Source organism: Electrona antarctica (genome assembly GCF_951216825.1).
Source record: "Electrona antarctica genome assembly, chromosome: 22".
Classification (NCBI taxonomy): Eukaryota; Metazoa; Chordata; class Actinopteri; order Myctophiformes; family Myctophidae; genus Electrona; species Electrona antarctica.
Genome location: NC_136805.1, coordinates 41002005 through 41008747, shown reverse-complemented (window position 1 = coordinate 41008747; position 6743 = coordinate 41002005).

The following is a 6743-nucleotide window of genomic DNA, read 5'->3' as shown; positions in this document are numbered from 1 at the left end:
TTGATTCGAGTGCCAACCCTAACGAGTGAACATTCAAACCTTGAATGTTTGGGGACAGCCTTACCGAGATGTGGAGGAGTAGAAGTAAAAGTACTGGAAATTGGGAATACTCAAGTAAAGTACAAATACCTCAAAATTGTACTTAAGTAAAGTACTTAAGTAAAAGTACTTAGTTACTTTCCACCACTGTCTGTAGCCTCCTCGCGTCCCGTCCCCCGGGCACTCACAATATTTACATCAGGGAAAGGAGAGATTAGACCCCGGCCTGGTCAGTCGGAAAATATGTAATGAATGCTATTCGGTAATGTCAGAGATTTGGCCTCCGCGGTGGCTCGTCGTGAACATAAAGATCCCTGAGCTATTAACTGACCACTTGGTTGGTGGTTGTTGTTTCCTCTCCTTCCCTCTCCTCGGTGCGGGCTATTAACTGACCACTTGGTTGGTGGTTGTTGTTTCCTCTCCTTCCCTCTCCTCGGTGCGGGGGAGGCTAGAGAAGTTTAATTAAATGTCTTCCTTCAAGGACTTGTTAATAAGAGCTGGAGCGTGAACAGATACAGTACATAATCAAAGAGCTGTGACAAATACTGTGTGTGTGTGTGTGTGTGTGTGTGTGTGCGCGCGCGTGTGAGCGCCCCAGCCTGTTGCCAAGGCCGCCCTGGGTTTTGCCAAGTGGTGGAAAACATACTCCATTTATTTTAGTATCATTACTGCAAGTGCAATGTAGACATACTGTACTATGCTCAGTCTGGAATTCAACATTTACTTGACAGGCTACAAAAGTATTTGTATCAAAATGTACAGTATTCAAAAGAAGAAAGTGCCCATTATTTGTTTTCCATAAGTTTTCAAATGCATGAAGCATCTTTTGAAAATGGCAGATCTACAAGCTCAGAAAATAAACGTACATAGGGCTGAAGTGGTTAATGTATGTTTTGTAATAATAATAATCAAAATCTACAAAGCAACTAGTAACACAAGTTTTCAAATAATTGTAGTGGAGTAAAAGTACAATATTTGCCTCTGAGATGTAGTGGAGTAGAAGTAAAAAGTAAAAAAAAAAATCCTCAAAATTGTAAATAAGTGTAATTGTACTTAGTTACTTTACACCACTGTCTTTGCCTGATGGCGAGCTGGCGGCTAAGCCTCGTTGCCCTCATCACAACTACAGTAAATGTCGATATATTTCGACTCAGCTTTGGAAATAATAGTGATATTAACTTGTCAAAATGTTGCTGTCTACAGTAGAAGCCACACTATCAGACCATCATGCAGGCATCTTTGTAATAAGCCTATCTCACAGAATTTCCCCGCCCCCCTTAATACGCCCCCTTTCGGGGTTAGTGGTGATAGCGTGACGTCACTCCATAGACGCTACATGTTAACAGAGGTCATTTAAGAAGTCTACAACTTTTGTTTTCTCAAGGTAAGGTTTGTTCTATCTGTTGGAGCTGATTTACCATATTGTTTGCTTCATAATAATATTGGTCTGTCACATTTTTACATTAGAAAATGTACTTAGATTCTCCAGAGAAAAAAACGTGTAAATGCTCATGTTAAAGTCACCACTATTTACCGGAAGTGGGCGTGAAAAACGGGCTGTGAGATAGGCCTATTATTGCTCTCTTAAAGAGGGGTAATTTTGCCAAGTGTCAACACTACTGGCTCCTCTTAAAGACAGGTTTGAGTTGGAAGGTGAGAAACGGTATTTTCAGTGCAGCAGCAAGGAGAGACAATAAGTGTCTTCTAAGGCAATTAGCTGTGTCAGAACCTCGACTCGCATGTTGCAACAGGCCACTGTGGGAAGCTACTGGGATGCAGCTTTGTCATTTGCATTCCTCAAGAAATGTGCTGATCTGATCTCAGCGAGACTCGAGGTTTGTGGTTTTTAAGTGTCGAGGAATGGTCGTCCTTAGGCCTGACTCACACCTTTACAACAGACTGATGTATGCTTGTTGTATGAGATGTAGCTGATGCAAGCTCGCAATGCATTTCCAATGGGAGTCACATGGTTTGACACAACATTTGTGTTGTATGAGGGGGGGGGGGGGGGGGGCAGTCGAAACACAGCCGAAAGCCATACAACACAAAAGTGTCAAACCATGTGACTCCCATTGGAAATGCATTGCGAGCTTGCATCAGCTATACATCTCATACAACAAGCATGCATCAATGTTGTATGCTAGATGTAAAGGTGTGAGTCAGGCCTTAGACAGCGAGACTCGAGGTTTGTGGTTTTAAGTGTTGAGGAATGGCCGTCCTTAGACAGCGAGACTCGAGGTTTGTGGTTTTAAGTGTTGAGGAATGGCCGTCCTTAGACAGCGAGACTTGAGGTTTGTGGTTTTAAGTGTTGAGGAATGGCCGTCCTTAGACAGCGAGACTCGAGGTTTGACCTTAAGCGTTGAGTTATAATGCTGCAATTCCTTCTGGACGCTCTCGCCGTGCGTTGCACACTTCACACCTCGCATATTGTGCCTGGAAAGGAGAAGACAAGCTCTTCTAAGATGAGAGCCTTTAGTGGTGTCCAATATTTAGCTGTTTTGTTTTGCGAGCAGTTAGTGCTTATTTTGACTGAACTGAAATTATTTAAAACATACAAAAATGCCTAAAATAGTGATTCCATGCGCAAGTCCTGCGCAAGTGCTGAACATTTTTACCATTGAGCTAATAGAGCCGGCCTGCTTGCTCAGGGGATGGATTGAAACTTGACCATCAGGTCGAAATCCGTGTTTGATCCTGATGTGTTTAGTTGAAAGTGTCACTGGAGTGCGGATTTTCACTCCTCTCCCATCCCACTCCCACAGAAAGAAATCCCATCCCAATCCCGGGCCAAAGTAAAAAGAACAAAATCCCATCCCGTCCCATCTCCTGGTAGAATGACCCCCGATCCCATCCTGCTCCCACTCAAAATTATTCCCCCGCTCCCGTTGTCTTTTTTTGTTTTGTTTTGTTTTAATTAATAAATTAGTCATTAGGAAAGGCAATGGATTTAAGATTACTGTGTTTCATGCAGTTTTAATTCAGAATGTATGGCACCAGGAACAGTTCATCTGTGGTAATATAATGATGTCATTGCCACTCCTGCCCGCTACCGTTGACCTTTCATTCCCACCCATCCATCCATCCATCCATCTTCAACCGCTTATCCGTAGTCTGGTCGCGGGGGCAACAGTGTTCCAGACTTCCCTCTCCGGAGCAACGTTAGTGACTTCCTCCTGGGGGATCCCGAGACGTTCCAAGGCCAGTGAGTCGATGTGTTTCCTCCAGCTGCGCCTTGGTCTGCCCCGGGGGTCTCCTCCCAGTGGGACGTGCTTCAAGGACCTCCCTATATGGAGACGCCCGAGAGGCATCCTAACCAGATCCCAATATCCTATATAATAGGCCAACATGTACTTCATCATACAAGAGTGTCGCTCAAAGATATAATGAAGATATCAGATCTACAAGGTCTTTGTACTACAAACGTGTGTAGGTATTTGAGCTTGTAATGTAGTGCTACGGTTTTGGACATGCAAAGTTTCCAGCCTTCAGCAGCGATGTTATGAATGAAAGGTGTGTACTGTTCGATACATCATCAGCCCTTCTTCCTCTTTGGCTGAGCTCACACGGTCGCAACACTGATTTTTGTTGTGAGTGTCATGGCCGCCCCCAATGCATTTCCAATGGAGGTCACATGGTCTGTTGTATGGCTTTCAGCTGTGTTTCGACTGCGCCCCTCCCCCTCATACAACACAATGTTGTGTCAAACCATGTGACTCCCATTGGAAATGCATTGGGGCGGCCATGACACAACACAACATTCATCCAACAAGCATAGAGCACTGCATAACCGTGCAGTGAGCTCAGCCTTTGTTTTCTTTTGAGTGGGAACATTTCAAAGCCTTTTTCTCTGAGACTCCCTCATTTAGCTTCCTTTGTAAAGAGAGTCGATTAAAAGTAATCTCCGCCCGAGTATAACTAAAGGCAGTCACGCTAAATGTTGCACTACTGTTTGGAATGCACGTACCACCCGGTCTGCACATCAGCACTGGTGGAAAGTAACTAAGTACTTTTACTTAAGTACTGTACTTAAGTACAATTTTGAGGTATTTGTACTTTACTTGAGTATTTCCAATTTCCAGTACTTCTACTCCACTACATCTCAGAGCCAAAATTTGTACTTTTACTCCACTACAAATTACAATCATTTGAAAACTTTAGTTAGGCCTACTAGTTACTTTGGAGATTTCAATTTTGATTAGAAAACATACATTAACCACTTGTAATTGTCCTAGTAGAAGAGCAACATTTCACACAATGGAGAGATCTTCTTTTATTTATTCATTGAATATCTGAAGTCGTCGCGACATGTTGGGAGCTTGTACATCTGCTAATTTCAAAAGATTTTTGAATGCATTCCGTCTCTGGGGGGGGGGGGCGCACTCAAAGGGACGCACGCGCACGCACACACACACACACACACACACACACACACACACACACACACACACACACACACACACACACACACACACACACACACACACACAGAGATGTGCCTGCCCTGACCAGCGAAACAGGCCCCGTACATGCATGCACATCTGGGGTAACAGTTAGAGGGGACGTTGGAGGGTTTCCCAGGACCCCTCCGTACCCCGACCGCATCGCACCTTCCACCCCCACACACCACTGCGTTTGTAATCTGTGTGTGTGTGTGTGTGTGTGTGTGTGTGTGTGTGTGTGTGTGTGTGCGTGTGTGTGTGTGTGTGTGTGTATGTGTGTGCTCGCATATGCGAGTGCCCTGCATGCTTTCTCCATTTCAGTGCACTGCCACTGCTTTTCTCCCTCAACGTGTTGAAAGTGTTACATTCCACGCACGCACGCACGCACGCACGCACGCACGCACGCACGGACAGATCCATTCTGCTCCCGATGAGCTGCCAAACAGCGCGGAGGGGAAATGAGAATAAAAGGTGGGCCTGCGGCGTATCATAGCCTGCAGCGTATCACCGTTACCGCCCCGGGGGAGACCCGAGAGGAGTGATAAAACTGGAGCCCAGGCCAAGGTTGTTTCAACTCTCCCTCCCTTCCCTCCCTCCCTCCATCCGACACGTAATGACAACGAGGAATGCAGATGTGCGCTGCGCTGCACTCCCTCTGCTAATTATCGCCATGATTTAAACACTTGTTGCGCCAGGGGAGGACGGCGGAGGTGAGATGATGTCACTTGATGAATTCAGGCAGGATTCTGCTGATCCTCGTCTTCAGATTTAAAGCCAAGACAAGGAACACCAGAATCGTGTGACCTCATCTCATTAACGTAAAACTACAGGCCCATGTCCAACCTCCCTTTCCTCTCCAATGTGCTGGAGACAACTACACACACCCACCCTCACACCAATAACCTCTCCGAAAAATGTGAGTCTGGTTTCCGCTCCGCTCACAGCACTGAAACCGTTCTTGGTTAGGGTTACAAACGTCATCCTCATGGCAGCTGATGCCGGCTCCCCTTCCCTCCTCATCCTCCTGGACCTCGCTGCAGCCTTCGACACAGTTGATCACACCATCCTCCTTCACCGCCTTCACTCCACCACCTCCGCCTCTGCAACACCACCCTGGACTGGTTCCGATCCTACCTCACCGACAGAACCGAGTGCAAAATCCAAGATCCAACCTGTCACCTGTGGTGTCCCCCAAGCATGTGTTTTTGAGTGGTGTAAACCACTCCTACAACTGGCTTTGTTAGTCTGTCTGTCTGTCTGTCTGTGCTCAAAAAATGAGCACGGTTGCTATGGTCACCCAGTTCACACGGGTGTGATTTCATTACGTCAGACATTACGTCAGACCACAGCTGATCAGTCTATATAAGACCTTACACCACTCAGTTCACACGGGTGTGATTTTTCTTTAATAAAGTGATATGAGGTAGGGGTGGGCAAAATATGATATCACAATATCTTATCAGCCATTATCAATGGCTCTTAGATGTTTTTAATGGTTTAATGGTTTAATGGTTATGCTTATGTTTTTATTATTATTATTATTATTATTATTATTTTGCATTTGCTCACTGTATAGCACTGTGAGATTCTAACAAATGTAAAGTGCGTTATAAATAAAAATCCATTATTATTATTATTATTATTATTATTATTATTATTATTACGGTTTTCTTTTGAAGAAAAAAAAAGGAAACAAATGGCCCATGGGTTTTCTTTATTGGCCAATGACAACAGGGGGCGGAGCTGAGTAACTCCAATGAAGGGCAAGGACACATAAGACACTCATAAGCTGCTTGGACAGAAAATATTGACCAATCAGTAACGTACATTAAATCAACATCATTCGATTTATTTATTTTTACTTTAACCCCTTTTTCCTCTATTTTTGTCCTCATGCCAATAGGCCTATCTCACAGCCCGTTTTTCACGCCCACTTCCGGTAAATAGTGGTGACTTTAACATGGGCATTTACACGTTTTTTTCTCTGGAGAATCTAAGTACATTTTCCAATGTAAAAATGTGACAGACCAATATTATTATGAAGCAAACAAGATGGTAAATCAGGTCGAGCAGATAGAACAAACCTTACCTTGAGAAAACAAAAGTTGTAGACTTCTTAAATAACCTCTTTTAACATGTAGCGTCTATGGAGTGACGTCACGCTATCACCACTAACCCCGAAAGGGGGCGTATTTAGGGGGGCGGGGAAATTCTGTGAGATAGGCTTATTGATTCCTCCCCACACACATTTCTGTGTTGTCACTG